This window comes from Limanda limanda, unplaced genomic scaffold (assembly GCF_963576545.1).
Source record: "Limanda limanda unplaced genomic scaffold, fLimLim1.1 SCAFFOLD_39, whole genome shotgun sequence".
Taxonomy (NCBI): Eukaryota; Metazoa; Chordata; class Actinopteri; order Pleuronectiformes; family Pleuronectidae; genus Limanda; species Limanda limanda.
Window position 1 is genome coordinate 649,605 of NW_026870574.1, and position 27,028 is coordinate 676,632.

Below are 27,028 nucleotides of genomic sequence, written 5' to 3' on the forward strand. Positions count from 1 at the left end.
TCACTTTATATGGTGCCACATTTGGAGGTGTGCATAACGATGGCTGCTGCTTATCACCTCCGCCCGAGCTCTCCTTTGTGGACGCTTGATTTCTGACCTAGACAGCTCTTTGACTTTTCACAATTTCAAAGGCTCAGCCATGAAGCAAAGCCTGCCAAAAATATATTCAACTCATGTTTGTTCCTCTCCACGGAAGTCTTTAGTAAAAGGCGAAAGACTTGTGCGTTATGAAGAGAAACCAGAGTCAGCATGGCCCTGTGTTGGAGAGCAGCGGTGGAGACTCTCGGTCACATTCACCACCTTCACGGTAGGCCTTTTCTTTCTGCATGTCAGAGCCCAGTATGCAACATTCCCACCCCGCCCCCATTTGGCAACCAAAATTATACACGTCTTTATTAGCTCCTGCCCTGACTACTGTGATTGGCTTTTAAGCCTGTTTAAGCGATAGATCCCTGAACCACTTACATTGGGTCCAAATAGCTGACTCTGGTTTCTCACCAAGTCTCCCAGCAGGTCTTGAGTGTTTGCTTTTCTACAGGGTAAGAACAGAGTGCACCGTTCCCAGCGGCACTGCAATGCTAGGTCGATGCGTGGAGAGAAGGGAGCAAGCTCCACATTTCTGCTCCTCTTGCCAAAAATCTGCTTAATATGTAGTCCTCATATAGAGGACATATCAGATATTAAACTGATAAGAACAGATACTACACTTGATCTTAGCCAAAAGGCCGAGAAGCGATAATCCCCAAGTGTTGGATGTCCACGCCAGGCTCTTGGCACAAATCTCACTTGATATGGTGCCACATTTGGAGGTGTGCATAACGATGGCTGCTGCTTATCACCTCCGCCCGAGCTCTCCTTTGTGGACGCTTGATTTCTGACCTAGACAGCTCTTTGACTTTTCACAATTTCAAAAGGCTCAGCCATGAAGCAAAGCCTGCCAAAAATATATTCAACTCATGTTTGTTCCTCTCCACGAAAGTCTTTAGTAAAAGGCGAAAGACTTGTGCGTTATGAAGAGAAACCAGAGTCAGCATGGCCCTGTGTTGGAGAGCAGCGGTGGAGACTCTCGGTCACATTCACCACCTTCACGGTAGGCCTTTTCTTTCCGCATGTCAGAGCCCAGTATGCAACATTCCCACCCCGCCCCCATCTGGCAACCAAAATTATACACGTCTTTATTAGCTCCTGCCCTGACTACTGTGATTGGCTTTTAAGCCTGTTTAAGCGATAGATCCCTGAACCACTTACATTGGGTTCAAATAGCTGACTCTGGTTTCTCACCAAGTCTCCCAGCAGGTCTTGAGTGTTTGCTTTTCTACAGGGTAAGAACAGAGTGCACCGTTCCCAGCGGCACTGCAATGCTAGATCGATGCGTGGAGAGAAGGGAGCAAGCTCCCCATTTCTGCTCCTCTTGCCAAAAATCTGCTTAATATGTAGTCCTCATATAGAGGACATATCAGATATTAAACTGATAAGAACAGATACTACACTTGATCTTAGCCAAAAGGCCGAGAAGCGATAATCCCCAAGTGTTGGATGTCCACGCCAGGCTCTTGGCACAAATCTCACTTGTGATGGTGCCACATTTGGAGGTGTGCATAACGATGGCTGCTGCTTATCACCTCCGCCCGAGCTCTCCTTTGTGGACGCTTGATTTCTGACCTAGACAGCTCTTTGACTTTTCACAATTTCAAAAGGCTCAGCCATGAAGCAAAGCCTGCCAAAAATATATTCAACTCATGTTTGTTCCTCTCCACGGAAGTCTTTAGTAAAAGGCGAAAGACTTGTGCGTTATGAAGAGAAACCAGAGTCAGCATGGCCCTGTGTTGGAGAGCAGCGGTGGAGCCTCTCGGTCACATTCACCACCTTTACGGTAGGCCTTTTCTTTCCGCATGTCAGAGCCCAGTATGCAACATTCCCACCCCGCCCCCATTTGGCAACCAAAATTATACACGTCTTTATTAGCTCCTGCCCTGACTACTGTGATTGGCTTTTAAGCCTGTTTAAGCGATTGATCCCTGAACCACTTACATTGGGTCCAAATAGCTGACTCTGGTTTCTCACCAAGTCTCCCAGCAGGTCTTGAGTGTTTGCTTTTCTACAGGGTAAGAACAGAGTGCACCGTTCCCAGCGGCACTGCAATGCTAGGTCGATGCGTGGAGAGAAGGAAGGAAGCTCCACATTTCTGCTCCTCTTGCCAAAAATCTGCTTAATATGTAGTCCTCATATAGAGGACATATCAGATATTAAACTGATAAGAACAGATACTACACTTGATCTTAGCCAAAAGGCCGAGAAGCGATAATCCCCAAGTGTTGGATGTCCACGCCAGGCTCTTGGCACAAATCTCACTTGAGATGGTGCCACATTTGGAGGTGTGCATAACGATGGCTGCTGCTTATCACCTTCGCCCGAGCTCTATTTTGTGTACGCTTGATTTCTGACCTAGACAGCTCTTTGACTTTTCACAATTTCAAAAGGCTCAGCCATGAAGCAAAGCCTGCCAAAAATATATTCAACTCATGTTTGTTCCTCTCCACGGAAGTCTTTAGTAAAAGGCGAAAGACTTGTGCGTTATGAAGAGAAACCAGAGTCAGCATGGCCCTGTGTTGGAGAGCAGCGGTGGAGACTCTCGGTCACATTCACCACCTTCACGGTAGGCCTTTTCTTTCTGCATGTCAAAGCCCAGTATGCAACATTCCCACCCCGCCCCCATCTGGCAACCAAAATTATACACGTCTTTATTAGCTCCTGCCCTGACTACTGTGATTGGCTTTTAAGCCTGTTTAAGCGATAGATCCCTGAACCACTTACATTGGGTCCAAATAGCTGACTCTGGTTTCTCAACAAGTCTCCCAGCAGGTCTTGACTGTTTGCTTTTCTACAGGGTAAGAACAGAGAGCACCGTTCCCAGCGGCACTGCAATGCTAGGTCGATGCGTGGAGAGAAGGGAGCAAGCTCCACATTTCTGCTCCTCTTGCCAAAAATCTGCTTAATATGTAGTCCTCACATAGAGGACTATCAGATATTAAACTGATAAGAACAGATACTACACTTGATCTTAGCCAAAAGGCCGAGAAGCGATAATCCCCAAGTGTTGGATGTCCACACCAGGCTCTTGGCACAAATCTCACTTGAGATGGTGCCACATTTGGAGGTGTGCATAACGATGGCTGCTGCTTATCACCTCCGCCCGAGCTCTCCTTTGTGGACGCTTGATTTCTGACCTAGACAGCTCTTTGACTTTTCACAATTTCAAAAGGCTCAGCCATGAAGCAAAGCCTGCCAAAAATATATTCAACTCATGTTTGTTCCTCTCCACGGAAGTCTTTAGTAAAAGGCGAAAGACTTGTGCGTAATGAAGAGAAACCAGAGTCAGCATGGCCCTGTGTTGGAGAGCAGCGGTGGAGCCTCTCGGTCACATTCACCACCTTCACGGTAGGCCTTTTCTTTCCGCATGTCAGAGCCCAGTATGCAACATTCCCACCCCGCCCCCATCTGGCAACCAAAATTATACACGTCTTTATTAGCTCCTGCCCTGACTACTGTGATTGGCTTTTAAGCCTGTTTAAGCGATAGATCCCTGAACCACTTACATTGGGTCCAAATAGCTGACTCTGGTTTCTCACCAAGTCTCCCAGCAGGTCTTGAGTGTTTGCTTTTCTACAGGGTAAGAACAGAGTGCACCGTTCCCAGCGGCACTGCAATGCTAGGTCGATGCGTGGAGAGAAGGGAGCAAGCTCCACATTTCTGCTCCTCTTGCCAAAAATCTGCTTAATATGTAGTCCTCATATAGAGGACATATCAGATATTAAACTGATAAGAACAGATACTACACTTGATCTTAGCCAAAAGGCCGAGAAGCGATAATCCCCAAGTGTTGGATGTCCACGCCAGGCTCTTGGCGCAAATCTCACCTGATATGGTGCCACATTTGGAGGTGTGCATAACGATGGCTGCTGCTTATCACCTCCGCCCGAGCTCTCCTTTGTGGACGCTTGATTTCTGACCTAGACAGCTCTTTGACTTTTCACAATTTCAAAAGGCTCAGCCATGAAGCAAAGCCTGCCAAAAATATATTCAACTCATGTTTGTTCCTCTCCACGGAAGTCTTTAGTAAAAGGCGAAAGACTTGTGCGTTATGAAGAGAAACCAGAGTCAGCATGGCCCTGTGTTGGAGAGCAGCGGTGGAGCCTCTCGGTCACATTCACCACCTTCACGGTAGGCCTTTTCTTTCCACATGTCAGAGCCCAGTATGCAACATTCCCACCCCGCCCCCATCTGGCAACCAAAATTATACACGTCTTTATTAGCTCCTGCCCTGACTACTGTGATTGGCTTTTAAGCCTGTTTAAGCGATAGATCCCTGAACCACTTACATTGGGTCCAAATAGCTGACTCTGGTTTCTCACCAAGTCAACCAGCAGGTCTTGAGTGTTTGCTTTTCTACAGGGTAAGAACAGAGTGCACCGTTCCCAGCGGCACTGCAATGCTAGGTCAATGCGTGGAGAGAAGGGAGCAAGCTCCACATTTCTGCTCCTCTTGCCAAAAATCTGCTTAATATGTAGTCCCCATATAGAGGACATATCAGATATTGTACTGATAAGAACAGATACTACACTTGATCTTAGCCAAAAGGCCGAGAAGCGATAATCCCCAAGTGTTGGATGTCCACGCCAGGCTCTTGGCACAAATCTCACTTGATATGGTGCCACATTTGGAGGTGTGCATAACGATGGCTGCTGCTTATCACCTCCGCCCGAGCTCTCCTTTGTGGACGCTTGATTTCTGACCTAGACAGCTCTTTGACTTTTCACAATTTCAAAAGGCTCAGCCATGAAGCAAAGCCTGCCAAAAATATATTCAACTCATGTTTGTTCCTCTCCACGGAAGTCTTTAGTAAAAGGCGAAAGACTTGTGCGTTATGAAGAGAAACCAGAGTCAGCATGGCCCTGTGTTGGAGAGCAGCGGTGGAGCCTCTCGGTCACATTCACCACCTTCACGGTAGGCCTTTTCTTTCCGCATGTCAGAGCCCAGTATGCAACATTCCCACCCCGCCCCCATCTGGCAACCAAAATTATACACGTCTTTATTAGCTCCTGCCCTGACTACTGTGATTGGCTTTTAAGCCTGTTTAAGCGATAGATCCCTGAACCACTCTCATCTCACTTGATATGGTGCCACATTTGGAGGTGTGCATAACGATGGCTGCTGCTTATCACCTCCGCCCGAGCTCTCCTTTGTGGACGCTTGATTTCTGACCTAGACAGCTCTTTGACTTTTCACAATTTCAAAAGCGCACACATTCACCACCTTCACGGTAGGCCTTTTCTTTCCGCATGTCAGAGCCCAGTATGCAACATTCCCACCCCGCCCCCATCTGGCAACCAAAATTATACACGTCTTTATTAGCTCCTGCCCTGACTACTGTGATTGGCTTTTAAGCCTGTTTAAGCGATAGATCCCTGAACCACTTACATTGGGTCCAAATAGCTGACTCTGGTTTCTCACCAAGTCTCCCAGCAGGTCTTGAGTGTTTGCTTTTCTACAGGGTAAGAACAGAGTGCACCGTTCCCAGCGGCACTGCAATGCTAGGTCGATGCGTGGAGAGAAGGGAGCAAGCTCCACATTTCTGCTCCTCTTGCCAAAAATCTGCTTAATATGTAGTCCTCATATAGAGGACATATCAGATATTAAACTGATAAGAACAGATTTTATTTTTTTTTTTTTTTTTTTTTTTTTTTTTTATTACAAAAAACTTTCATCAGTTACATACAAATCAAGACAAATCAAACATCACGTATGACCATCCCTAATACAACGTTCGGCATCAATTGTGCCCCTTGCAGGTATAGAATGTTCGTTTTTCAAAACCTTCCCTGTCCATGTTGCAAAAATAACAGGTGAAATAATAAACAAAAACAGCCCAAAGAAACCCTTTTGCCTTCCCTCTTAGCTCACCATATCCACCCAAACCCTCCCTTCCACCTCTCTAGAGCGGCATGCTTCCCCCACTTCTCCATGTCCCTTTTGATTTTCCCCTTTACCTCAGCTTCCACCCTCCTCATGATCCCTTCCACACCGCTGTCTTTATCTCTCTTTACCAGGTCTTGCCTGGCCAACCACATAATCCTCTTTGTAATACTTATGATATACCACATTGGGAAATTTCCTGAGCCTAAACCTCTTTCAACCTTATCCCAGGTCAAATTAAATCCTCGTACTACCTGCCTTAGCCGCTCCCCCACTTTACCCCATACTACCTTTGCAGTTGGACAGTCCCACATGACATGCCTGACCGTTTCCTCACCTGAACAGGTTGCCCGAGGGCACGCAGGGGATCTTGCCAACCCATGCCTGTACATGGTTTCCCGCACTGGCAGGCATTTGTGCAGGCATAACCAATTTATGTCTTTGAGCCTGTTGTCAAGCCCCCCTGGCCGGATCCCCCGCCAAATCTTTGTCGGGGTCCCCACCAACGGAAGTGCGACCACTGCCTTACTGACCTCTCTGTAGAGGGCTCTGTGATCTATTTGTATTGCTCTGTCGGAGGCCTCAGGATGAGCCCGCAGCCACCTAGCTGCATGGTTGTAATGCCATGGCTGCTGCTCCACCCTGGGTGCCAAATTGTTCCAGACCATCAACCCCCTAGCTTGGTACGCGAAATAAAGCCTTAAAAAATAGCCTGAGGGGTGCTCTATTGGAAAAGAAAGCTCCCTGCACAGGGAAGAAACAAAAATGCAGTCCAGTTTCAGCGGGAGGTGTGGCACATCCCTCCCTCCTGCTTCAATACCAGAAAGCATGCGAGTTCTGGCCACGTATTCGTATCTCCCCCCCCATATGAAATCGAACACAAAGCGCATGAGAGGTCTCCTCATGCTCACTGGCAGTGGGTATATGTATGCCAAATATAGCAGGGATGGCAGAATGTCTACCTTCAGAACAAGTACCTTCCCTATAAAGGTCAGGCACCTGCTCTTCCAGAGTGCAAGCTTCTTCTGGACTGCTGTAATTCGCCTGGTCCAGTTGATCGTGGCACTGTTGGCTGTCTCAAAGCTGACCCCTAGTACCTTCAGTGGTCCTGTGCAGAGCGACAACCCTCCCGGTACATCCGTCCTTTCTTTCCAACGCCCAAAGAACTTTACAGAGGACTTGGCGTGATTCAGTTTTGCTCCAGACACCCGACCAAAGTCCTGAAAAATCTCCAAGGATCGGATGAGACTCTCATCCCTGTCTAGCAGCAGTGTGGTGTCGTCTGCATACTGTGACAGCTTGACCCGTAGGCCTCTGCTGCCGGGAACCAGGAAACCTTTCACCCCTGGGTCAGCCCGAATGGTTGCCGCCAGGGGCTCTAAATAAAGGATGTAGAGCAGCAGTGAGAGTGGGCAGCCCTGTCTTACCCCTGAGTGCAACCTGAAAATTTCCCCTAAGTGCCCGTTGACTGACACCTTGCTCCCCACACCTGTGTATAATGTGCGCAGCCATTCGACAAAAACCTTGTTAAAGCCTAGCCTTTCCAACACCCTAAACATAAAACCCCAGTGAACCCTGTCAAAGGCCTTTGCCTGGTCGAGACCCACCACCATAAATGGCAGGTGTCTGTCTTCCGCCCACGCGGCAGCGTCTCGTATGAGCTGGAGATTCCACTTCACCGAGCGCCCTGCCACCCCACACGTTTGGTCCACATGGACCACGTGTGGAAGCGCTGTGCCCAGCCGATCCGCTAGGACCTTTGCCAGAAGTTTATAGTCAACACACAACATGGTCAGTGGCCGCCAGTTCCCGAGGTCGGTTCCATCCCCCTTCTTAAACAGAAGGGAGATCACTCCTGTGGCCATAGTCCCTCCCATTGCACCTGTGAGAAGTATTGTGGACAACACCTCCAACAATACCGGCCCGAGAATCTCCCAGAACTTGAGATAAAACTCCACCGGCAGTCCGTCTATGCCAGGCACCTTCCGCCTGTTCATTTTACCAAGGGCACCCTCGAGCTCTTTGAGGGTAAGCGGGGCCTCCAAAGTCTGCGCTATGTCGGACGGCACCTGCTTGGTCAGTAAGTTCAGAAAGATCTCCCCTCCCTCTACATCTACCTCTTTCTCCTGGAAACTTGTGCGGTAGTAGTCAGTAGCAGCCCCCACCATCTCAGCTGCTTCCGACACTACCACACCCTGCTTATCCCTGATTCCGGTCTGTACCTGTCTTTTCCTGTCTGCCCGTATTGAGTTGAAAAAAGCAGCGGAACAGGTCTCGTGCTTCTCTAGGAAGTTTCGCCGTGCCTGCAACAGGTAAGCCCGGGCCCTTACCTCAAAGACCTCCCTAAGCTTTGCTTTTAGGGTGTCACAAGCCCGCTGATTTACTGTGCCACCGCTGTTTCCTTTGCTGTACTCCAGCTCGAGGAGGCGCTGTAAGCGAAAAACCTCCCTCTTTGCCAACCTCACCTTCCTTTTACAATAACTAACGCAAAACATTTTTATCCTTTTCTTGGCTACTTCCCACCACTCCATCACCCCAGGACACAATGGTCTTATTCCTAAAAGGTTTTTGAAAAATAGTTCAAAACTTTGTTTGAAAGTGTCCTCCTCTAATATGCTAATATTGAGGCGCCAGTACCCACGCCCAAAAATAGGCAGGCACAGGCGCACCTCAAACAGCAGCCCATCATGGTCAGAGAAGAACACAGGGAGCAGTCGACCTGACACCAGACTTAAAGACTTTGCTGCAAACACGTAGTCAAGACGTTTAAACGTACCACGTGAGTTACGCCATGTGGGGCCGTCTGCCAGAGGCCTGACCATCCTCCCCCCATCTACCAACCCGTGTCTAGCCATAAGGTGGGAGATGTAAATATCGCTGGTGTCCCCCCCCTTACCTAACTGCACATTGAAATCCCCACCTACAATTACCTGCCTATTGGTGGCCAAGTGTGGCTCTACCAACTCAAACATTTCTCTACGTTCCCTCTGAGTTTGTGGTCCATACACCACCACAACCCTGAGCTTGCTTGTCCCCCATGTGATGTCAGCCCCCATTATCCTCCCTTGGACAATAATGAAAACATCCTCCACCCTAATCTCTTTTACCCCAAACAAAATCCCTACCCCTGTAGAGTGGACCCCTCCCACGCTCCAGATTGAGTCCCCTTTCGTCCACTCCCTTGAGAAATTCGCAGCATCCCCCATGTCCCGTAAATGAACCTCCTGCAATAAACAAATATCAACATGCAGATGGTCCACAAAATCATAAACAGTCCTTCTTTTTAACGTATCCCTCATCCCTCTTACATTTAAAGAAAGCATCTTTACTACAGCCATTATAATTTGTATTTTTTTAAGTCTTTACTGTATCAAAACAATCAAAACAATCAAAATCAAAAAAAAACACTCCTTACGGCAAAAAGAAGTCCTCTCTCTCCATCTGCTCCGCCCAGGAAAAGAGCACTGGATTAGGCGAAGTTGATGGTCTGTTGGGTCCCTCATATGCATCTTCCCCCAAAGGGGATGGTATATTGAGCAGGTAAGGAGGTAAATCCAGCTCCAGCCCCAAACCTTCTGCGAGCAGCTCACCTGGATCTCCTCCGATATGCTGCGTAGCCTCTCCACCCTTACCTAGCCCTGTGTTGCCCCCTTCCTGCTCCTGATGTCCTCCCTCCTCTGCAGCCCTTCTTTGCTGCCCTACGCCATAAATCATCCCACCATCATCTACCTTCTCTTGGTCCCCTCCCTCTGCCCCTGTGCCATCCCCCTTTGACTTTTTACTATGGCCCCCCTCCTTACTCTCTCCGCTTCTAATTGTCTTCCCCACTCCGAAAACCTGTGATCCTTTCCGTGCCCCCTTCTTGACCTTGGAGTTGGCTGGACCTGGGCTGATGAGAGGAAAGTCTCCCCCTGTGTTGTCACAGGGCACCTGGGCTTCGCTTTCCCCGCTGGCACTGCTTGTTGTTCCTTTCTCCGGGGGGACTTCCTCTGTTCCAATCTTAGAAAGATCCGTAGCTGGCTCCGCCTGTACCGGTGTGCATGTGCCATTCTCTGCAGGCACGGTTCTCTCTCCTGGGTCCTTTGCTTTTTCCGGCTCTCCATTGGACTTGGCTACTTCCGCAAAGGTCCTCCGTCGGCTAGGACAGTTGCGGTACAGGTGGCCCATTCCTCCACATCCATGACAGGCCTTGGGCCCTTTGCAATCTTTGGCCTCATGGCCCCCTTGGCCACAGGTACAGCAGCAGGCTCCGGAACAGCCTGCCTCGGTATGGCCAGACTGCCTGCAACGCCTACAGAAATCTGGTTGTCTGGCGTAAAACAGGTAACCACGGTCTGCACCAATGCTGAAAAGAGCCGGTGGATGCTTCAGTCCTCCAGGTCCTTCTGGGTCAGGGTTCAGCAGCACTTGGAACTGCCTTCTTCCTGTCCAGAATCCGCTCATGTCTTTTACGTACCTAGCACTAGTCACCACCTCTCCGTGCTGTCCCAAAAAAGCAACTAGTGCTCGATCTGTGACGAAAGGGTTGTACGTATGGACAGTGACAGTTCTGAAATTTGGTCTGTCCAGGTTCAAAATCTTGTAACCGGCTATGAATCTTGTCCCAGCCTCCTTTCTACAGGCTTCAGCCACTCTTGAATACACATCCTCACTGATCAGGGTAACGTCGAAAGCTTTTTCTTGCTGGTTCCACTGAATACAGTACACATCTTCTACCTTCAGCCTCAGTTGTTCCAAAATTACTTTTTTGCAGAACCAGTCTCTCGAAATTAGGTGTTCCTCCACTGATTCCGCCTGGAAACGTATAGTGTACCTCACCCCGACCTTTGGGCTCGTCTGTTCCTTGGAACCCCTTGGGGCCATCTTTGGGTCGTCTGTGTTTCTTCTTCGTCCACCTTTGCCCCCGTCGCTCCACTTGATCTTAGCCAAAAGGCCGAGAAGCGATAATCCCCAAGTGTTGGATGTCCACGCCAGGCTCTTGGCACAAATCTCACTTGAGATGGTGCCACATTTGGAGGTGTGCATAACGATGGCTGCTGCTTATCACCTCCGCCCGAGCTCTCCTTTGTGGACGCTTGATTTCTGACCTAGACAGCTCTTTGACTTTTCACAATTTCAAAAGGCTCAGCCATGAAGCAAAGCCTGCCAAAAATATATTCAACTCATGTTTGTTCCTCTCCACGGAAGTCTTTAGTAAAAGGCGAAAGACTTGTGCGTTATGAAGAGAAACCAGAGTCAGCATGGCCCTGTGTTGGAGAGCAGCGGTGGAGCCTCTCGGTCACATTCACCACCTTCACGGTAGGCCTTTTCTTTCCGCATGTCAGAGCCCAGTATGCAACATTCCCACCCCGCCCCCATCTGGCAACCAAAATTATACACGTCTTTATTAGCTCCTGCCCTGACTACTGTGATTGGCTTTTAAGCCTGTTTAAGCGATAGATCCCTGAACCACTTACATTGGGTCCAAATAGCTGACTCTGGTTTCTCACCAAGTCTCCCAGCAGGTCTTGAGTGTTTGCTTTTCTACAGGGTAAGAACAGAGTGCACTGTTCCCAGCGGCACTGCAATGCTAGGTCGATGCGTGGAGAGAAGGGAGCAAGCTCCACATTTCTGCTCCTCTTGCCAAAAATCTGCTTAATATGTAGTCCTCATATAGAGGACATATCAGATATTAAACTGATAAGAACAGATACTACACTTGATCTTAGCCAAAAAGCCGAGAAGCGATAATCCCCAAGTGTTGGATGTCCACGCCAGGCTCTTGGCACAAATCTCACCTGATATGGTGCCACATTTGGAGGTGTGCATAACGATGGCTGCTGCTTATCACCTCCGCCCGAGCTCTCCTTTGTGGACGCTTGATTTCTGACCTAGACAGCTCTTTGACTTTTCACAATTTCAAAAGGCTCAGCCATGAAGCAAAGCCTGCCAAAAATATATTCAACTCATGTTTGTTCCTCTCCACGGAAGTCTTTAGTAAAAGGCGAAAGACTTGTGCGTTATGAAGAGAAACCAGAGTCAGCATGGCCCTGTGTTGGAGAGCAGCGGTGGAGCCTCTCGGTCACATTCACCACCTTCACGGTAGGCCTTTTCTTTCCACATGTCAGAGCCCAGTATGCAACATTCCCACCCCGCCCCCATCTGGCAACCAAAATTATACACGTCTTTATTAGCTCCTGCCCTGACTACTGTGATTGGCTTTTAAGCCTGTTTAAGCGATAGATCCCTGAACCACTTACATTGGGTCCAAATAGCTGACTCTGGTTTCTCACCAAGTCTACCAGCAGGTCTTGAGTGTTTGCTTTTCTACAGGATAAGAACAGAGTGCACCGTTCCCATCGGCACTGCAATGCTAGGTCGATGCGTGGAGAGAAGGGAGCAAGCTCCACATTTCTGCTCCTCTTTCCAAAAATCTGCTTAATATGTAGTCCTCATATAGAGGACATATCAGATATTAAACTGATAAGAACAGATACTACACTTGATCTTAGCCAAAAGGCCGAGAAGCAATAATCCCCAAGTGTTGGATGTCCACGCCAGGCTCTTGGCACAAATCTCACTTGAGATGGTGCCACATTTGGAGGTGTGCATAACGATGGCTGCTGCTTATCACCTCCGCCCGAGCTCTCCTTTGTGGACGCTTGATTTCTGACCTAGACAGCTCTTTGACTTTTCACAATTTCAAAAGGCTCAGCCATGAAGCAAAGTCTACCAAAAATATATTCAACTCATGTTTGTTCCTCTCCACGGAAGTCTTTAGTAAAAGGCGAAAGACTTGTGCGTTATGAAGAGAAACCAGAGTCAGCATGGCCCTGTGTTGGAGAGCAGCGGTGGAGCCTCTCGGTCACATTCACCACCTTCACGGTAGGCCTTTTCTTTCCGCATGTCAGAGCCCAGTATGCAACATTCCCACCCCGCCCCCATCTGGCAACCAAAATTATACACGTCCTAATTAGTTCCTGCCCTGACTACTGTGATTGGCTTTTAAGCCTGTTTAAGCGATAGATCCCTGAACCACTTACATTGGGTCCAAATAGCTGACTCTGGTTTCTCACCAAGTCTCCCAGCAGGTCTTGAGTGTTTGCTTTTCTACAGGGTAAGAACAGAGTGCACCGTTCCCAGCGGCACTGCAATGCTAGGTCGATGCGTGGAGAGAAGGGAGCAAGCTCCACATTTCTGCTCCTCTTGCCAAAAATCTGCTTAATATGTAGTCCTCATATAGAGGACATATCAGATATTAAACTGATAAGAACAGATACTACACTTGATCTTAGCCAAAAGGCCGAGAAGCGATAATCCCCAAGTGTTGGATGTCCACGCCAGGCTCTTGGCACAAATCTCACTTGAGATGGTGCCACATTTGGAGGTGTGCATAACGATGGCTGCTGCTTATCACCTCCGCCCGAGCTCTCCTTTGTGGACGCTTGATTTCTGACCTAGACAGCTCTTTGACTTTTCACAATTTCAAAAGGCTCAGCCATGAAGCAAAGTCTACCAAAAATATATTCAACTCATGTTTGTTCCTCTCCACGGAAGTCTTTAGTAAAAGGCGAAAGACTTGTGCGTTATGAAGAGAAACCAGAGTCAGCATGGCCCTGTGTTGGAGAGCAGCGGTGGAGCCTCTCGGTCACATTCACCACCTTCACGGTAGGCCTTTTCTTTCCGCATGTCAGAGCCCAGTATGCAACATTCCCACCCCGCCCCCATCTGGCAACCAAAATTATACACGTCCTAATTAGTTCCTGCCCTGACTACTGTGATTGGCTTTTAAGCCTGTTTAAGCGATAGATCCCTGAACCACTTACATTGGGTCCAAATAGCTGACTCTGGTTTCTCACCAAGTCTCCCAGCAGGTCTTGAGTGTTTGCTTTTCTACAGGGTAAGAACAGAGTGCACCGTTCCCAGCGGCACTGCAATGCTAGGTCGATGCGTGGAGAGAAGGGAGCAAGCTCCACATTTCTGCTCCTCTTGCCAAAAATCTGCTTAATATGTAGTCCCCATATAGAGGACATATCAGATATTAAACTGATAAGAACAGATACTACACTTGATCTTAGCCAAAAGGCCGAGAAGCGATAATCCCCAAGTGTTGGATGTCCACGCCAGGCTCTTGGCACAAATCTCACTTGATATGGTGCCACATTTGGAGGTGTGCATAACGATGGCTGCTGCTTATCACCTCCGCCCGAGCTCTCCTTTGTGGACGCTTGATTTCTGACCTAGACAGCTCTTTGACTTTTCACAATTTCAAAAGGCTCAGCCATGAAGCAAAGCCTGCCAAAAATATATTCAACTCATGTTTGTTCCTCTCCACGGAAGTCTTTAGTAAAAGGCGAAAGACTTGTGCGTTATGAAGAGAAACCAGAGTCAGCATGGCCCTGTGTTGGAGAGCAGCGGTGGAGCCTCTCGGTCACATTCACCATCTTCACGGTAGGCCTTTTCTTTCCGCATGTCAGAGCCCAGTATGCAACATTCCCACCCCGCCCCCATCTGGCAACCAAAATTATACACGTCTTTATTAGCTCCTGCCCTGACTACTGTGATTGGCTTTTAAGCCTGTTTAAGCGATAGATCCCTGAACCACTTACATTGGGTCCAAATAGCTGACTCTGGTTTCTCAACAAGTCTCCCAGCAGGTCTTGACTGTTTGCTTTTCTACAGGGTAAGAACAGAGTGCACCATTCCCAGCGGCACTGCAATGCTAGGTCGATGCGTGGAGAGAAGGGAGCAAGCTCCACATTTCTGCTCCTCTTGCCAAAAATCTGCTTAATATGTAGTCCTCACATAGAGGACATATCAGATATTAAACTGATAAGAACAGATACTACACTTGATCTTAGCCAAAAGGCCGAGAAGCGATAATCCCCAAGTGTTGGATGTCCACGCCAGGCTCTTGGCACAAATCTCACTTGATATGGTGCCACATTTGGAGGTGTGCATAACGATGGCTGCTGCTTATCACCTCCGCCCGAGCTCTCCTTTGTGGACGCTTGATTTCTGACCTAGACAGCTCTTTGACTTTTCACAATTTCAAAAGGCTCAGCCATGAAGCAAAGCCTGCCAAAAATATATTCAACTTATGTTTGTTCCTCTCCACGGAAGTCTTTAGTAAAAGGCGAAAGACTTGTGCGTTATGAAGAGAAACCAGAGTCAGCATGGCCCTGTGTTGGAGAGCAGCGGTGGAGCCTCTCGGTCACATTCACCATCTTCACGGTAGGCCTTTTCTTTCCGCATGTCAGAGCCCAGTATGCAACATTCCCACCCCGCCCCCATCTGGCAACCAAAATTATACACATCTTTATTAGCTCCTGCCCTGACTACTGTGATTGGCTTTTAAGCCTGTTTAAGCGATAGATCCCTGAACCACTTACATTGGGTCCAAATAGCTGACTCTGGTTTCTCACCAAGTCTACCAGCAGGTCTTGAGTGTTTGCTTTTCTACAGGGTAAGAACAGAGTGCACCGTTCCCAGCGGCACTGCAATGCTAGGTCGATGCGTGGAGAGAAGGGAGCAAGCTCCACATTTCTGCTCCTCTTTCCAAAAATCTGCTTAATATGTAGTCCCCATATAGAGGACATATCAGATATTAAACTGATAAGAACAGATACTACACTTGATCTTAGCCAAAAGGCCGAGAAGCGATAATCCCCAAGTGTTGGATGTCCACGCCAGGCTCTTGGCACAAATCTCACTTGATATGGTGCCACATTTGGAGGTGTGCATAACGATGGCTGCTGCTTATCACCTCCGCCCGAGCTCTCCTTTGTGGACGCTTGATTTCTGACCTAGACAGCTCTTTGACTTTTCACAATTTCAAAAGGCTCAGCCATGAAGCAAAGCCTGCCAAAAATATATTCAACTCATGTTTGTTCCTCTCCACGGAAGTCTTTAGTAAAAGGCGAAAGACTTGTGCGTTATGAAGAGAAACCAGAGTCAGCATGGCCCTGTGTTGGAGAGCAGCGGTGGAGCCTCTCGGTCACATTCACCATCTTCACGGTAGGCCTTTTCTTTCCGCATGTCAGAGCCCAGTATGCAACATTCCCACCCCGCCCCCATCTGGCAACCAAAATTATACACGTCTTTATTAGCTCCTGCCCTGACTACTGTGATTGGCTTTTAAGCCTGTTTAAGCGATAGATCCCTGAACCACTTACATTGGGTCCAAATAGCTGACTCTGGTTTCTCAACAAGTCTCCCAGCAGGTCTTGACTGTTTGCTTTTCTACAGGGTAAGAACAGAGTGCACCGTTCCCAGCGGCACTGCAATGCTAGGTCGATGCGTGGAGAGAAGGGAGCAAGCTCCACATTTCTGCTCCTCTTGCCAAAAATCTGCTTAATATGTAGTCCTCACATAGAGGACATATCAGATATTAAACTGATAAGAACAGATACTACACTTGATCTTAGCCAAAAGGCCGAGAAGCGATAATCCCCAAGTGTTGGATGTCCACGCCAGGCTCTTGGCACAAATCTCACTTGATATGGTGCCACATTTGGAGGTGTGCATAACGATGGCTGCTGCTTATCACCTCCGCCCGAGCTCTCCTTTGTGGACGCTTGATTTCTGACCTAGACAGCTCTTTGACTTTTCACAATTTCAAAAGGCTCAGCCATGAAGCAAAGCCTGCCAAAAATATATTCAACTCATGTTTGTTCCTCTCCACGGAAGTCTTTAGTAAAAGGCGAAAGACTTGTGCGTTATGAAGAGAAACCAGAGTCAGCATGGCCCTGTGTTGGAGAGCAGCGGTGGAGCCTCTCGGTCACATTCACCACCTTCACGGTAGGCCTTTTCTTTCCGCATGTCAGAGCCCAGTATGCAACATTCCCACCCCGCCCCCATCTGGCAACCAAAATTATACACGTCTTTATTAGCTCCTGCCCTGACTACTGTGATTGGCTTTTAAGCCTGTTTAAGCGATAGATCCCTGAACCACTTACATTGGGTCCAAATAGCTGACTCTGGTTTCTCACCAAGTCTCCCAGCAGGTCTTGAGTGTTTGCTTTTCTACAGGGTAAGAACAGAGTGCACCGTTCCCAGCGGCACTGCAATGCTAGGTCGATGCGTGGAGAGAAGGGAGCAAGCTCCACATTTCTGCTCCTCTTGCCAAAAATCTGCTTAATATGTAGTCCCCATATAGAGGACATATCAGATATTAAACTGATAAGAACAGATACTACACTTGATCTTAGCCAAAAGGCCGAGAAGCGATAATCCCCAAGTGTTGGATGTCCACGCCAGGCTCTTGGCACAAATCTCACTTGATATGGTGCCACATTTGGAGGTGTGCATAACGATGGCTGCTGCTTATCACCTCCGCCCGAGCTCTCCTTTGTGGACGCTTGATTTCTGACCTAGACAGCTCTTTGACTTTTCACAATTTCAAAAGGCTCAGCCATGAAGCAAAGCCTGCCAAAAATATATTCAACTTATGTTTGTTCCTCTCCACGGAAGTCTTTAGTAAAAGGCGAAAGACTTGTGCGTTATGAAGAGAAACCAGAGTCAGCATGGCCCTGTGTTGGAGAGCAGCGGTGGAGCCTCTCGGTCACATTCACCATCTTCACGGTAGGCCTTTTCTTTCCGCATGTCAGAGCCCAGTATGCAACATTCCCACCCCGCCCCCATCTGGCAACCAAAATTATACACGTCTTTATTAGCTCCTGCCCTGACTACTGTGATTGGCTTTTAAGCCTGTTTAAGCGATAGATCCCTGAACCACTTACATTGGGTCCAAATAGCTGACTCTGGTTTCTCACCAAGTCTACCAGCAGGTCTTGAGTGTTTGCTTTTCTACAGGGTAAGAACAGAGTGCACCGTTCCCAGCGGCACTGCAATGCTAGGTCGATGCGTGGAGAGAAGGGAGCAAGCTCCACATTTCTGCTCCTCTTTCCAAAAATCTGCTTAATATGTAGTCCTCATATAGAGGACATATCAGATATTAAACTGATAAGAACAGATACTACACTTGATCTTAGCCAAAAGGCCGAGAAGCGATAATCCCCAAGTGTTGGATGTCCACGCGAGGCTCTTGGCACAAATCTCACTTGATATGGTGCCACATTTGGAGGTGTGCATAACGATGGCTGCTGCTTATCACCTCCGCCCGAGCTCTCCTTTGTGGACGCTTGATTTCTGACCTAGACAGCTCTTTGACTTTTCACAATTTCAAAAGGCTCAGCCATGAAGCAAAGCCTGCCAAAAATATATTCAACTCATGTTTGTTCCTCTCCACGGAAGTCTTTAGTAAAAGGCGAAAGACTTGTGCGTTATGAAGAGAAACCAGAGTCAGCATGGCCCTGTGTTGGAGAGCAGCGGTGGAGCCTCTCGGTCACATTCACCATCTTCACGGTAGGCCTTTTCTTTCCGCATGTCAGAGCCCAGTATGCAACATTCCCACCCCGCCCCCATCTGGCAACCAAAATTATACACGTCTTTATTAGCTCCTGCCCTGACTACTGTGATTGGCTTTTAAGCCTGTTTAAGCGATAGATCCCTGAACCACTTACATTGGGTCCAAATAGCTGACTCTGGTTTCTCACCAAGTCTCCCAGCAGGTCTTGAGTGTTTGCTTTTCTACAGGGTAAGAACAGAGTGCACCGTTCCCAGCGGCACTGCAATGCTAGGTCGATGCGTGGAGAGAAGGGAGCAAGCTCCCCATTTCTGCTCCTCTTGCCAAAAATCTGCTTAATATGTAGTCCTCATATAGAGGACATATCAGATATTAAACTGATAAGAACAGATACTACACTTGATCTTAGCCAAAAGGCCGAGAAGCGATAATCCCCAAGTGTTGGATGTCCACGCCAGGCTCTTGGCACAAATCTCACTTGAGATGGTGCCACATTTGGAGGTGTGCATAACGATGGCTGCTGCTTATCACCTCCGCCCGAGCTCTCCTTTGTGGACGCTTGATTTCTGACCTAGACAGCTCTTTGACTTTTCACAATTTCAAAAGGCTCAGCCATGAAGCAAAGCCTGCCAAAAATATATTCAACTCATGTTTGTTCCTCTCCACGGAAGTCTTTAGTAAAAGGCGAAAGACTTGTGCGTTATGAAGAGAAACCAGAGTCAGCATGGCCCTGTGTTGGAGAGCAGCGGTGGAGCCTCTCGGTCACATTCACCACCTTCACGGTAGGCCTTTTCTTTCCGCATGTCAGAGCCCAGTATGCAACATTCCCACCCCGCCCCCATCTGGCAACCAAAATTATACACGTCTTTATTAGCTCCTGCCCTGACTACTGTGATTGGCTTTTAAGCCTGTTTAAGCGATAGATCCCTGAACCACTTACATTGGGTCCAAATAACTGACTCTGGTTTCTCACCAAGTCTCCCAGCAGGTCTTGAGTGTTTGCTTTTCTACAGGGTAAGAACAGAGTGCACCGTTCCCAGCGGCACTGCAATGCTAGGTCGATGCGTGGAGAGAAGGGAGCAAGCTCCACATTTCTGCTCCTCTTGCCAAAAATCTGCTTAATATGTAGTCCTCATATAGAGGACATATCAGATATTAAACTGATAAGAACAGATACTACACTTGATCTTAGCCAAAAGGCAGAGAAGCGATAATCCCCAAGTGTTGGATGTCCACGCCAGGCTCTTGGCACAAATCTCACTTGATATGGTGCCACATTTGGAGGTGTGCATAACGATGGCTGCTGCTTATCACCTCCGCCCGAGCTCTCCTTTGTGGACGCTTGATTTCTGACCTAGACAGCTCTTTGACTTTTCACAATTTCAAAAGGCTCAGCCATGAAGCAAAGCCTGCCAAAAATATATTCAACTCATGTTTGTTCCTCTCCACGAAAGTCTTTAGTAAAAGGCGAAAGACTTGTGCGTTATGAAGAGAAACCAGAGTCAGCATGGCCCTGTGTTGGAGAGCAGCGGTGGAGACTCTCGGTCACATTCACCACCTTCACGGTAGGCCTTTTCTTTCCGCATGTCAGAGCCCAGTATGCAACATTCCCACCCCGCCCCCATCTGGCAACCAAAATTATACACGTCTTTATTAGCTCCTGCCCTGACTACTGTGATTGGCTTTTAAGCCTGTTTAAGCGATAGATCCCTGAACCACTTACATTGGGTCCAAATAGCTGACTCTGGTTTCTCACCAAGTCTCCCAGCAGGTCTTGAGTGTTTGCTTTTCTACAGGGTAAGAACAGAGTGCACCGTTCCCAGCGGCACTGCAATGCTAGATCGATGCGTGGAGAGAAGGGAGCAAGCTCCCCATTTCTGCTCCTCTTGCCAAAAATCTGCTTAATATGTAGTCCTCATATAGAGGACATATCAGATATTAAACTGATAAGAACAGATACTACACTTGATCTTAGCCAAAAGGCCGAGAAGCGATAATCCCCAAGTGTTGGATGTCCACGCCAGGCTCTTGGCACAAATCTCACTTGTGATGGTGCCACATTTGGAGGTGTGCATAACGATGGCTGCTGCTTATCACCTCCGCCCGAGCTCTCCTTTGTGGACGCTTGATTTCTGACCTAGACAGCTCTTTGACTTTTCACAATTTCAAAAGGCTCAGCCATGAAGCAAAGCCTGCCAAAAATATATTCAACTCATGTTTGTTCCTCTCCACGGAAGTCTTTAGTAAAAGGCGAAAGACTTGTGCGTTATGAAGAGAAACCAGAGTCAGCATGGCCCTGTGTTGGAGAGCAGCGGTGGAGCCTCTCGGTCACATTCACCACCTTTACGGTAGGCCTTTTCTTTCCGCATGTCAGAGCCCAGTATGCAACATTCCCACCCCGCCCCCATTTGGCAACCAAAATTATACACGTCTTTATTAGCTCCTGCCCTGACTACTGTGATTGGCTTTTAAGCCTGTTTAAGCGATTGATCCCTGAACCACTTACATTGGGTCCAAATAGCTGACTCTGGTTTCTCACCAAGTCTCCCAGCAGGTCTTGAGTGTTTGCTTTTCTACAGGGTAAGAACAGAGTGCACCGTTCCCAGCGGCACTGCAATGCTAGGTCGATGCGTGGAGAGAAGGAAGGAAGCTCCACATTTCTGCTCCTCTTGCCAAAAATCTGCTTAATATGTAGTCCTCATATAGAGGACATATCAGATATTAAACTGATAAGAACAGATACTACACTTGATCTTAGCCAAAAGGCCGAGAAGCGATAATCCCCAAGTGTTGGATGTCCACGCCAGGCTCTTGGCACAAATCTCACTTGAGATGGTGCCACATTTGGAGGTGTGCATAACGATGGCTGCTGCTTATCACCTTCGCCCGAGCTCTATTTTGTGTACGCTTGATTTCTGACCTAGACAGCTCTTTGACTTTTCACAATTTCAAAAGGCTCAGCCATGAAGCAAAGCCTGCCAAAAATATATTCAACTCATGTTTGTTCCTCTCCACGGAAGTCTTTAGTAAAAGGCGAAAGACTTGTGCGTTATGAAGAGAAACCAGAGTCAGCATGGCCCTGTGTTGGAGAGCAGCGGTGGAGACTCTCGGTCACATTCACCACCTTCACGGTAGGCCTTTTCTTTCTGCATGTCAAAGCCCAGTATGCAACATTCCCACCCCGCCCCCATCTGGCAACCAAAATTATACACGTCTTTATTAGCTCCTGCCCTGACTACTGTGATTGGCTTTTAAGCCTGTTTAAGCGATAGATCCCTGAACCACTTACATTGGGTCCAAATAGCTGACTCTGGTTTCTCAACAAGTCTCCCAGCAGGTCTTGACTGTTTGCTTTTCTACAGGGTAAGAACAGAGAGCACCGTTCCCAGCGGCACTGCAATGCTAGGTCGATGCGTGGAGAGAAGGGAGCAAACTCCACATTTCTGCTCCTCTTGCCAAAAATCTGCTTAATATGTAGTCCTCACATAGAGGACTATCAGATATTAAACTGATAAGAACAGATACTACACTTGATCTTAGCCAAAAGGCCGAGAAGCGATAATCCCCAAGTGTTGGATGTCCACGCCAGGCTCTTGGCACAAATCTCACTTGAGATGGTGCCACATTTGGAGGTGTGCATAACGATGGCTGCTGCTTATCACCTCCGCCCGAGCTCTCCTTTGTGGACGCTTGATTTCTGACCTAGACAGCTCTTTGACTTTTCACAATTTCAAAAGGCTCAGCCATGAAGCAAAGCCTGCCAAAAATATATTCAACTCATGTTTGTTCCTCTCCACGGAAGTCTTTAGTAAAAGGCGAAAGACTTGTGCGTTATGAAGAGAAACCAGAGTCAGCATGGCCCTGTGTTGGAGAGCAGCGGTGGAGCCTCTCGGTCACATTCACCACCTTTACGGTAGGCCTTTTCTTTCCGCATGTCAGAGCCCAGTATGCAACATTCCCACCCCGCCCCCATTTGGCAACCAAAATTATACACGTCTTTATTAGCTCCTGCCCTGACTACTGTGATTGGCTTTTAAGCCTGTTTAAGCGATTGATCCCTGAACCACTTACATTGGGTCCAAATAGCTGACTCTGGTTTCTCACCAAGTCTCCCAGCAGGTCTTGAGTGTTTGCTTTTCTACAGGGTAAGAACAGAGTGCACCGTTCCCAGCGGCACTGCAATCCTAGGTCGATGCGTGGAGAGAAGGAAGGAAGCTCCACATTTCTGCTCCTCTTGCCAAAATCTGCTTAATATGTAGTCCTCATATAGAGGACATATCAGATATTAAACTGATAAGAACAGATACTACACTTGATCTTAGCCAAAAGGCCGAGAAGCGATAATCCCCAAGTGTTGGATGTCCACGCCAGGCTCTTGGCACAAATCTCACTTGAGATGGTGCCACATTTGGAGGTGTGCATAACGATGGCTGCTGCTTATCACCTTCGCCCGAGCTCTATTTTGTGTACGCTTGATTTCTGACCTAGACAGCTCTTTGACTTTTCACAATTTCAAAAGGCTCAGCCATGAAGCAAAGCCTGCCAAAAATATATTCAACTCATGTTTGTTCCTCTCCACGGAAGTCTTTAGTAAAAGGCGAAAGACTTGTGCGTTATGAAGAGAAACCAGAGTCAGCATGGCCCTGTGTTGGAGAGCAGCGGTGGAGACTCTCGGTCACATTCACCACCTTCACGGTAGGCCTTTTCTTTCTGCATGTCAAAGCCCAGTATGCAACATTCCCACCCCACCCCCATCTGGCAACCAAAATTATACACGTCTTTATTAGCTCCTGCCCTGACTACTGTGATTGGCTTTTAAGCCTGTTTAAGCGATAGATCCCTGAACCACTTACATTGGGTCCAAATAGCTGACTCTGGTTTCTCAACAAGTCTCCCAGCAGGTCTTGACTGTTTGCTTTTCTACAGGGTAAGAACAGAGAGCACCGTTCCCAGCGGCACTGCAATGCTAGGTCGATGCGTGGAGAGAAGGGAGCAAGCTCCACATTTCTGCTCCTCTTGCCAAAAATCTGCTTAATATGTAGCCTCACATAGAGGACTATCAGATATTAAACTGATAAGAACAGATACTACACTTGATCTTAGCCAAAAGGCCGAGAAGCGATAATCCCCAAGTGTTGGATGTCCACGCCAGGCTCTTGGCACAAATCTCACTTGAGATGGTGCCACATTTGGAGGTGTGCATAACGATGGCTGCTGCTTATCACCTCCGCCCGAGCTCTCCTTTGTGGACGCTTGATTTCTGACCTAGACAGCTCTTTGACTTTTCACAATTTCAAAAGGCTCAGCCATGAAGCAAAGCCTGCCAAAAATATATTCAACTCATGTTTGTTCCTCTCCACGGAAGTCTTTAGTAAAAGGCGAAAGACTTGTGCGTTATGAAGAGAAACCAGAGTCAGCATGGCCCTGTGTTGGAGAGCAGCGGCGGAGCCTCTCGGTCACATTCACCACCTTCACGGTAGGCCTTTTCTTTCCGCATGTCAGAGCCCAGTATGCAACATTCCCACCCCGCCCCCATCTGGCAACCAAAATTATACACGTCTTTATTAGCTCCTGCCCTGACTACTGTGATTGGCTTTTAAGCCTGTTTAAGCGATAGATCCCTGAACCACTTACATTGGGTCCAAATAACTGACTCAGGTTTCTCACCAAGTCTCCCAGCAGGTCTTGAGTGTTTGCTTTTCTACAGGGTAAGAACAGAGTGCACCGTTCCCAGCGGCACTGCAATGCTAGGTCGATGCGTGGAGAGAAGGGAGCAAGCTCCACATTTCTGCTCCTCTTGCCAAAAATCTGCTTAATATGTAGTCCTCATATAGAGGACATATCAGATATTAAACTGATAAGAACAGATACTACACTTGATCTTAGCCAAAAGGCCGAGAAGCGATAATCCCCAAGTGTTGGATGTCCACGCCAGGCTCTTGGCACAAATCTCACTTGAGATGGTGCCACATTTGGAGGTGTGCATAACGATGGCTGCTGCTTATCACCTCCGCCCGAGCTCTCCTTTGTGGACGCTTGATTTCTGACCTAGACAGCTCTTTGACTTTTCACAATTTCAAAAGGCTCAGCCATGAAGCAAAGCCTGCCAAAAATATATTCAACTCATGTTTGTTCCTCTCCACGGAAGTCTTTAGTAAAAGGCGAAAGACTTGTGCGTTATGAAGAGAAACCAGAGTCAGCATGGCACTGTGTTGGAGAGCAGCGGTGGAGACTCTCGGTCACATTCACCACCTTCACGGTAGGCCTTTTCTTTCCGCATGTCAGAGCCCAGTATGCAACATTCCCACCCCGCCCCCATTTGGCAACCAAAATTATACACGTCTTTATTAGCTCCTGCCCTGACTACTGTGATTGGCTTTTAAGCCTGTTTAAGCGATAGATCCCTGAACCACTTACATTGGGTCCAAATAGCTGACTCTGGTATCTCACCAAGTCTACCAGCAGGTCTTGAGTGTTTGCTTTTCTACAGGGTAAGAACAGAGTGCACCGTTCCCAGCGGCACTGCAATGCTAGGTCGATGCGTGGAGAGAAGGGAGCAAGCTCCACATTTCTGCTCCTCTTGCCAAAAATCTGCTTAATATGTAGTCCTCATATAGAGGACATATCAGATATTAAACTGATAAGAACAGATACTACACTTGATCTTAGCCAAAAGGCCGAGAAGCGATAATCCCCAAGTGTTGGATGTCCACGCCAGGCTCTTGGCACAAATCTCACTTGATATGGTGTCACATTTGGAGGTGTGCATAACGATGGCTGCTGCTTATCACCTCCGCCCGAGCTCTACTTTGTGGACGCTTGATTTCTGACCTAGACAGCTCTTTGACTTTTCACAATTTCAAAAGGCTCAGCCATGAAGCAAAGCCTGCCAAAAATATATTCAACTCATGTTTGTTCCTCTCCACGGAAGTCTTTAGTAAAAGGCGAAAGACTTGTGCGTTATGAAGAGAAACCAGAGTCAGCATGGCCCTGTGTTGGAGAGCAGCGGTGGAGCCTCTCGGTCACATTCATCATCTTCACGGTAGGCCTTTTCTTTCCGCATGTCAGAGCCCAGTATGCAACATTCCCACCCCGCCCCCATCTGGCAACCAAAATTATACACGTCTTTATTAGCTCCTGCCCTGACTACTGTGATTGGCTTTTAAGCCTGTTTAAGCGATAGATCCCTGAACCACTTACATTGGGTCCAAATAGCTGACTCTGGTTTCTCACCAAGTCTCCCAGCAGGTCTTGAGTGTTTGCTTTTCTACAGGGTAAGAACAGAGTGCACCGTTCCCAGCGGCACTGCAATGCTAGGTCGATGCGTGGAGAGAAGGGAGCAAGCTCCACATTTCTGCTCCTCTTGCCAAAAATCTGCTTAATATGTAGTCCTCATATAGAGGACATATCAGATATTAAACTGATAAGAACAGATACTACACTTGATCTTAGCCAAAAGGCCGAGAAGCGATAATCCCCAAGTGTTGGATGTCCACGCCAGGCTCTTGGCACAAATCTCACTTGAGATGGTGCCACATTTGGAGGTGTGCATAACGATGGCTGCTGCTTATCACCTCCGCCCGAGCTCTCCTTTGTGGACGCTTGATTTCTGACCTAGACAGCTCTTTGACTTTTCACAATTTCAAAAGGCTCAGCCATGAAGCAAAGTCTACCAAAAATATATTCAACTCATGTTTGTTCCTCTCCACGGAAGTCTTTAGTAAAAGGCGAAAGACTTGTGCGTTATGAAGAGAAACCAGAGTCAGCATGGCCCTGTGTTGGAGAGCAGCGGTGGAGCCTCTCGGTCACATTCACCACCTTCACGGTAGGCCTTTTCTTTCCGCATGTCAGAGCCCAGTATGCAACATTCCCACCCCGCCCCCATCTGGCAACCAAAATTATACACGTCCTAATTAGTTCCTGCCCTGACTACTGTGATTGGCTTTTAAGCCTGTTTAAGCGATAGATCTCTGAACCACTTACATTGGGTCCAAATAGCTGACTCTGGTTTCTCACCAAGTCTCCCAGCAGGTCTTGAGTGTTTGCTTTTCTACAGGGTAAGAACAGAGTGCACCGTTCCCAGCGGCACTGCAATGCTAGGTCGATGCGTGGAGAGAAGGGAGCAAGCTCCACATTTCTGCTCCTCTTGCCAAAAATCTGCTTAATATGTAGTCCCCATATAGAGGACATATCAGATATTAAACTGATAAGAACAGATACTACACTTGATCTTAGCCAAAAGGCCGAGAAGCGATAATCCCCAAGTGTTGGATGTCCACGCCAGGCTCTTGGCACAAATCTCACTTGATATGGTGCCACATTTGGAGGTGTGCATAACGATGGCTGCTGCTTATCACCTCCGCCCGAGCTCTCCTTTGTGGACGCTTGATTTCTGACCTAGACAGCTCTTTGACTTTTCACAATTTCAAAAGGCTCAGCCATGAAGCAAAGCCTGCCAAAAATATATTCAACTCATGTTTGTTCCTCTCCACGGAAGTCTTTAGTAAAAGGCGAAAGACTTGTGCGTTATGAAGAGAAACCAGAGTCAGCATGGCCCTGTGTTGGAGAGCAGCGGTGGAGCCTCTCGGTCACATCACATTCACCATCTTCACGGTAGGCCTTTTCTTTCCGCATTTCAGAGCCCAGTATGCAACATTCCCACCCCGCCCCCATCTGGCAACCAAAATTATACACGTCTTTATTAGCTCC

The 27,028-nt window shown here is 47.9% G+C and overlaps 54 non-coding genes and 1 pseudogene across 54 annotated transcripts; all 55 read right to left on the reverse strand.

Annotated features, from left to right (window-relative positions):
* Positions 1 to 134: 134 nt before the first annotated feature.
* On the reverse strand, positions 135 to 247 carry LOC132997569 (U5 spliceosomal RNA). Its single transcript, XR_009677620.1, has one exon. It is a non-coding gene; the product is annotated as a U5 spliceosomal RNA (small nuclear RNA).
* A 298-nt stretch (positions 248 to 545) lies between these two features.
* Positions 546 to 737, reverse strand: LOC132997497 (U2 spliceosomal RNA). Its single transcript, XR_009677555.1, has one exon. It is a non-coding gene; the product is annotated as a U2 spliceosomal RNA (small nuclear RNA).
* A 180-nt stretch (positions 738 to 917) lies between these two features.
* On the reverse strand, positions 918 to 1,030 carry LOC132997685 (U5 spliceosomal RNA). The gene has a single exon (XR_009677729.1). It is a non-coding gene; the product is annotated as a U5 spliceosomal RNA (small nuclear RNA).
* A 298-nt stretch (positions 1,031 to 1,328) lies between these two features.
* LOC132997496 (U2 spliceosomal RNA) lies at positions 1,329 to 1,520 on the reverse strand. The gene has a single exon (XR_009677554.1). It is a non-coding gene; the product is annotated as a U2 spliceosomal RNA (small nuclear RNA).
* A 180-nt stretch (positions 1,521 to 1,700) lies between these two features.
* LOC132997570 (U5 spliceosomal RNA) lies at positions 1,701 to 1,813 on the reverse strand. Its single transcript, XR_009677621.1, has one exon. It is a non-coding gene; the product is annotated as a U5 spliceosomal RNA (small nuclear RNA).
* Positions 1,814 to 2,111: 298 nt separating this feature from the next.
* LOC132997526 (U2 spliceosomal RNA) lies at positions 2,112 to 2,303 on the reverse strand. Its single transcript, XR_009677582.1, has one exon. It is a non-coding gene; the product is annotated as a U2 spliceosomal RNA (small nuclear RNA).
* Positions 2,304 to 2,483: 180 nt separating this feature from the next.
* Positions 2,484 to 2,596, reverse strand: LOC132997571 (U5 spliceosomal RNA). The gene has a single exon (XR_009677622.1). It is a non-coding gene; the product is annotated as a U5 spliceosomal RNA (small nuclear RNA).
* A 298-nt stretch (positions 2,597 to 2,894) lies between these two features.
* On the reverse strand, positions 2,895 to 3,085 carry LOC132997508 (U2 spliceosomal RNA). The gene has a single exon (XR_009677565.1). It is a non-coding gene; the product is annotated as a U2 spliceosomal RNA (small nuclear RNA).
* A 180-nt stretch (positions 3,086 to 3,265) lies between these two features.
* LOC132997643 (U5 spliceosomal RNA) lies at positions 3,266 to 3,378 on the reverse strand. Its single transcript, XR_009677689.1, has one exon. It is a non-coding gene; the product is annotated as a U5 spliceosomal RNA (small nuclear RNA).
* A 298-nt stretch (positions 3,379 to 3,676) lies between these two features.
* On the reverse strand, positions 3,677 to 3,868 carry LOC132997509 (U2 spliceosomal RNA). The gene has a single exon (XR_009677566.1). It is a non-coding gene; the product is annotated as a U2 spliceosomal RNA (small nuclear RNA).
* Positions 3,869 to 4,048: 180 nt separating this feature from the next.
* LOC132997572 (U5 spliceosomal RNA) lies at positions 4,049 to 4,161 on the reverse strand. Its single transcript, XR_009677623.1, has one exon. It is a non-coding gene; the product is annotated as a U5 spliceosomal RNA (small nuclear RNA).
* Positions 4,162 to 4,459: 298 nt separating this feature from the next.
* LOC132997534 (U2 spliceosomal RNA) lies at positions 4,460 to 4,651 on the reverse strand. The gene has a single exon (XR_009677589.1). It is a non-coding gene; the product is annotated as a U2 spliceosomal RNA (small nuclear RNA).
* A 180-nt stretch (positions 4,652 to 4,831) lies between these two features.
* Positions 4,832 to 4,944, reverse strand: LOC132997573 (U5 spliceosomal RNA). The gene has a single exon (XR_009677624.1). It is a non-coding gene; the product is annotated as a U5 spliceosomal RNA (small nuclear RNA).
* A 614-nt stretch (positions 4,945 to 5,558) lies between these two features.
* Positions 5,559 to 5,762, reverse strand: LOC132997547 (U2 spliceosomal RNA; annotated as a pseudogene).
* Positions 5,763 to 11,098: 5,336 nt separating this feature from the next.
* LOC132997575 (U5 spliceosomal RNA) lies at positions 11,099 to 11,211 on the reverse strand. Its single transcript, XR_009677626.1, has one exon. It is a non-coding gene; the product is annotated as a U5 spliceosomal RNA (small nuclear RNA).
* A 298-nt stretch (positions 11,212 to 11,509) lies between these two features.
* LOC132997515 (U2 spliceosomal RNA) lies at positions 11,510 to 11,701 on the reverse strand. Its single transcript, XR_009677572.1, has one exon. It is a non-coding gene; the product is annotated as a U2 spliceosomal RNA (small nuclear RNA).
* A 180-nt stretch (positions 11,702 to 11,881) lies between these two features.
* Positions 11,882 to 11,994, reverse strand: LOC132997576 (U5 spliceosomal RNA). The gene has a single exon (XR_009677627.1). It is a non-coding gene; the product is annotated as a U5 spliceosomal RNA (small nuclear RNA).
* Positions 11,995 to 12,292: 298 nt separating this feature from the next.
* On the reverse strand, positions 12,293 to 12,484 carry LOC132997507 (U2 spliceosomal RNA). The gene has a single exon (XR_009677564.1). It is a non-coding gene; the product is annotated as a U2 spliceosomal RNA (small nuclear RNA).
* A 181-nt stretch (positions 12,485 to 12,665) lies between these two features.
* LOC132997658 (U5 spliceosomal RNA) lies at positions 12,666 to 12,777 on the reverse strand. The gene has a single exon (XR_009677703.1). It is a non-coding gene; the product is annotated as a U5 spliceosomal RNA (small nuclear RNA).
* Positions 12,778 to 13,075: 298 nt separating this feature from the next.
* Positions 13,076 to 13,267, reverse strand: LOC132997521 (U2 spliceosomal RNA). The gene has a single exon (XR_009677577.1). It is a non-coding gene; the product is annotated as a U2 spliceosomal RNA (small nuclear RNA).
* A 181-nt stretch (positions 13,268 to 13,448) lies between these two features.
* On the reverse strand, positions 13,449 to 13,560 carry LOC132997659 (U5 spliceosomal RNA). Its single transcript, XR_009677704.1, has one exon. It is a non-coding gene; the product is annotated as a U5 spliceosomal RNA (small nuclear RNA).
* A 298-nt stretch (positions 13,561 to 13,858) lies between these two features.
* On the reverse strand, positions 13,859 to 14,050 carry LOC132997483 (U2 spliceosomal RNA). The gene has a single exon (XR_009677542.1). It is a non-coding gene; the product is annotated as a U2 spliceosomal RNA (small nuclear RNA).
* Positions 14,051 to 14,230: 180 nt separating this feature from the next.
* LOC132997577 (U5 spliceosomal RNA) lies at positions 14,231 to 14,343 on the reverse strand. The gene has a single exon (XR_009677628.1). It is a non-coding gene; the product is annotated as a U5 spliceosomal RNA (small nuclear RNA).
* A 298-nt stretch (positions 14,344 to 14,641) lies between these two features.
* Positions 14,642 to 14,833, reverse strand: LOC132997478 (U2 spliceosomal RNA). Its single transcript, XR_009677537.1, has one exon. It is a non-coding gene; the product is annotated as a U2 spliceosomal RNA (small nuclear RNA).
* A 180-nt stretch (positions 14,834 to 15,013) lies between these two features.
* On the reverse strand, positions 15,014 to 15,126 carry LOC132997692 (U5 spliceosomal RNA). The gene has a single exon (XR_009677735.1). It is a non-coding gene; the product is annotated as a U5 spliceosomal RNA (small nuclear RNA).
* A 298-nt stretch (positions 15,127 to 15,424) lies between these two features.
* On the reverse strand, positions 15,425 to 15,616 carry LOC132997470 (U2 spliceosomal RNA). Its single transcript, XR_009677529.1, has one exon. It is a non-coding gene; the product is annotated as a U2 spliceosomal RNA (small nuclear RNA).
* Positions 15,617 to 15,796: 180 nt separating this feature from the next.
* LOC132997578 (U5 spliceosomal RNA) lies at positions 15,797 to 15,909 on the reverse strand. The gene has a single exon (XR_009677629.1). It is a non-coding gene; the product is annotated as a U5 spliceosomal RNA (small nuclear RNA).
* A 298-nt stretch (positions 15,910 to 16,207) lies between these two features.
* Positions 16,208 to 16,399, reverse strand: LOC132997726 (U2 spliceosomal RNA). The gene has a single exon (XR_009677768.1). It is a non-coding gene; the product is annotated as a U2 spliceosomal RNA (small nuclear RNA).
* A 180-nt stretch (positions 16,400 to 16,579) lies between these two features.
* LOC132997579 (U5 spliceosomal RNA) lies at positions 16,580 to 16,692 on the reverse strand. The gene has a single exon (XR_009677630.1). It is a non-coding gene; the product is annotated as a U5 spliceosomal RNA (small nuclear RNA).
* A 298-nt stretch (positions 16,693 to 16,990) lies between these two features.
* LOC132997485 (U2 spliceosomal RNA) lies at positions 16,991 to 17,182 on the reverse strand. Its single transcript, XR_009677543.1, has one exon. It is a non-coding gene; the product is annotated as a U2 spliceosomal RNA (small nuclear RNA).
* A 180-nt stretch (positions 17,183 to 17,362) lies between these two features.
* On the reverse strand, positions 17,363 to 17,475 carry LOC132997694 (U5 spliceosomal RNA). Its single transcript, XR_009677738.1, has one exon. It is a non-coding gene; the product is annotated as a U5 spliceosomal RNA (small nuclear RNA).
* Positions 17,476 to 17,773: 298 nt separating this feature from the next.
* LOC132997457 (U2 spliceosomal RNA) lies at positions 17,774 to 17,965 on the reverse strand. Its single transcript, XR_009677516.1, has one exon. It is a non-coding gene; the product is annotated as a U2 spliceosomal RNA (small nuclear RNA).
* Positions 17,966 to 18,145: 180 nt separating this feature from the next.
* Positions 18,146 to 18,258, reverse strand: LOC132997582 (U5 spliceosomal RNA). The gene has a single exon (XR_009677632.1). It is a non-coding gene; the product is annotated as a U5 spliceosomal RNA (small nuclear RNA).
* Positions 18,259 to 18,556: 298 nt separating this feature from the next.
* On the reverse strand, positions 18,557 to 18,748 carry LOC132997477 (U2 spliceosomal RNA). Its single transcript, XR_009677536.1, has one exon. It is a non-coding gene; the product is annotated as a U2 spliceosomal RNA (small nuclear RNA).
* A 180-nt stretch (positions 18,749 to 18,928) lies between these two features.
* LOC132997583 (U5 spliceosomal RNA) lies at positions 18,929 to 19,041 on the reverse strand. Its single transcript, XR_009677633.1, has one exon. It is a non-coding gene; the product is annotated as a U5 spliceosomal RNA (small nuclear RNA).
* A 298-nt stretch (positions 19,042 to 19,339) lies between these two features.
* LOC132997473 (U2 spliceosomal RNA) lies at positions 19,340 to 19,531 on the reverse strand. Its single transcript, XR_009677532.1, has one exon. It is a non-coding gene; the product is annotated as a U2 spliceosomal RNA (small nuclear RNA).
* A 180-nt stretch (positions 19,532 to 19,711) lies between these two features.
* On the reverse strand, positions 19,712 to 19,824 carry LOC132997688 (U5 spliceosomal RNA). Its single transcript, XR_009677731.1, has one exon. It is a non-coding gene; the product is annotated as a U5 spliceosomal RNA (small nuclear RNA).
* A 298-nt stretch (positions 19,825 to 20,122) lies between these two features.
* On the reverse strand, positions 20,123 to 20,314 carry LOC132997498 (U2 spliceosomal RNA). Its single transcript, XR_009677556.1, has one exon. It is a non-coding gene; the product is annotated as a U2 spliceosomal RNA (small nuclear RNA).
* A 180-nt stretch (positions 20,315 to 20,494) lies between these two features.
* Positions 20,495 to 20,607, reverse strand: LOC132997584 (U5 spliceosomal RNA). The gene has a single exon (XR_009677634.1). It is a non-coding gene; the product is annotated as a U5 spliceosomal RNA (small nuclear RNA).
* A 298-nt stretch (positions 20,608 to 20,905) lies between these two features.
* Positions 20,906 to 21,097, reverse strand: LOC132997527 (U2 spliceosomal RNA). The gene has a single exon (XR_009677583.1). It is a non-coding gene; the product is annotated as a U2 spliceosomal RNA (small nuclear RNA).
* Positions 21,098 to 21,277: 180 nt separating this feature from the next.
* LOC132997585 (U5 spliceosomal RNA) lies at positions 21,278 to 21,390 on the reverse strand. Its single transcript, XR_009677635.1, has one exon. It is a non-coding gene; the product is annotated as a U5 spliceosomal RNA (small nuclear RNA).
* A 298-nt stretch (positions 21,391 to 21,688) lies between these two features.
* On the reverse strand, positions 21,689 to 21,879 carry LOC132997529 (U2 spliceosomal RNA). The gene has a single exon (XR_009677585.1). It is a non-coding gene; the product is annotated as a U2 spliceosomal RNA (small nuclear RNA).
* A 180-nt stretch (positions 21,880 to 22,059) lies between these two features.
* On the reverse strand, positions 22,060 to 22,172 carry LOC132997586 (U5 spliceosomal RNA). Its single transcript, XR_009677636.1, has one exon. It is a non-coding gene; the product is annotated as a U5 spliceosomal RNA (small nuclear RNA).
* A 298-nt stretch (positions 22,173 to 22,470) lies between these two features.
* Positions 22,471 to 22,661, reverse strand: LOC132997541 (U2 spliceosomal RNA). Its single transcript, XR_009677596.1, has one exon. It is a non-coding gene; the product is annotated as a U2 spliceosomal RNA (small nuclear RNA).
* Positions 22,662 to 22,841: 180 nt separating this feature from the next.
* Positions 22,842 to 22,954, reverse strand: LOC132997587 (U5 spliceosomal RNA). The gene has a single exon (XR_009677637.1). It is a non-coding gene; the product is annotated as a U5 spliceosomal RNA (small nuclear RNA).
* A 298-nt stretch (positions 22,955 to 23,252) lies between these two features.
* Positions 23,253 to 23,442, reverse strand: LOC132997537 (U2 spliceosomal RNA). Its single transcript, XR_009677592.1, has one exon. It is a non-coding gene; the product is annotated as a U2 spliceosomal RNA (small nuclear RNA).
* Positions 23,443 to 23,622: 180 nt separating this feature from the next.
* LOC132997588 (U5 spliceosomal RNA) lies at positions 23,623 to 23,735 on the reverse strand. Its single transcript, XR_009677638.1, has one exon. It is a non-coding gene; the product is annotated as a U5 spliceosomal RNA (small nuclear RNA).
* A 298-nt stretch (positions 23,736 to 24,033) lies between these two features.
* On the reverse strand, positions 24,034 to 24,225 carry LOC132997533 (U2 spliceosomal RNA). The gene has a single exon (XR_009677588.1). It is a non-coding gene; the product is annotated as a U2 spliceosomal RNA (small nuclear RNA).
* Positions 24,226 to 24,405: 180 nt separating this feature from the next.
* On the reverse strand, positions 24,406 to 24,518 carry LOC132997589 (U5 spliceosomal RNA). The gene has a single exon (XR_009677639.1). It is a non-coding gene; the product is annotated as a U5 spliceosomal RNA (small nuclear RNA).
* Positions 24,519 to 24,816: 298 nt separating this feature from the next.
* Positions 24,817 to 25,008, reverse strand: LOC132997544 (U2 spliceosomal RNA). Its single transcript, XR_009677599.1, has one exon. It is a non-coding gene; the product is annotated as a U2 spliceosomal RNA (small nuclear RNA).
* A 180-nt stretch (positions 25,009 to 25,188) lies between these two features.
* On the reverse strand, positions 25,189 to 25,301 carry LOC132997590 (U5 spliceosomal RNA). The gene has a single exon (XR_009677640.1). It is a non-coding gene; the product is annotated as a U5 spliceosomal RNA (small nuclear RNA).
* A 298-nt stretch (positions 25,302 to 25,599) lies between these two features.
* On the reverse strand, positions 25,600 to 25,791 carry LOC132997556 (U2 spliceosomal RNA). Its single transcript, XR_009677608.1, has one exon. It is a non-coding gene; the product is annotated as a U2 spliceosomal RNA (small nuclear RNA).
* Positions 25,792 to 25,972: 181 nt separating this feature from the next.
* LOC132997660 (U5 spliceosomal RNA) lies at positions 25,973 to 26,084 on the reverse strand. Its single transcript, XR_009677705.1, has one exon. It is a non-coding gene; the product is annotated as a U5 spliceosomal RNA (small nuclear RNA).
* Positions 26,085 to 26,382: 298 nt separating this feature from the next.
* On the reverse strand, positions 26,383 to 26,574 carry LOC132997487 (U2 spliceosomal RNA). Its single transcript, XR_009677545.1, has one exon. It is a non-coding gene; the product is annotated as a U2 spliceosomal RNA (small nuclear RNA).
* A 180-nt stretch (positions 26,575 to 26,754) lies between these two features.
* Positions 26,755 to 26,867, reverse strand: LOC132997591 (U5 spliceosomal RNA). Its single transcript, XR_009677641.1, has one exon. It is a non-coding gene; the product is annotated as a U5 spliceosomal RNA (small nuclear RNA).
* Positions 26,868 to 27,028: the final 161 nt, after the last annotated feature.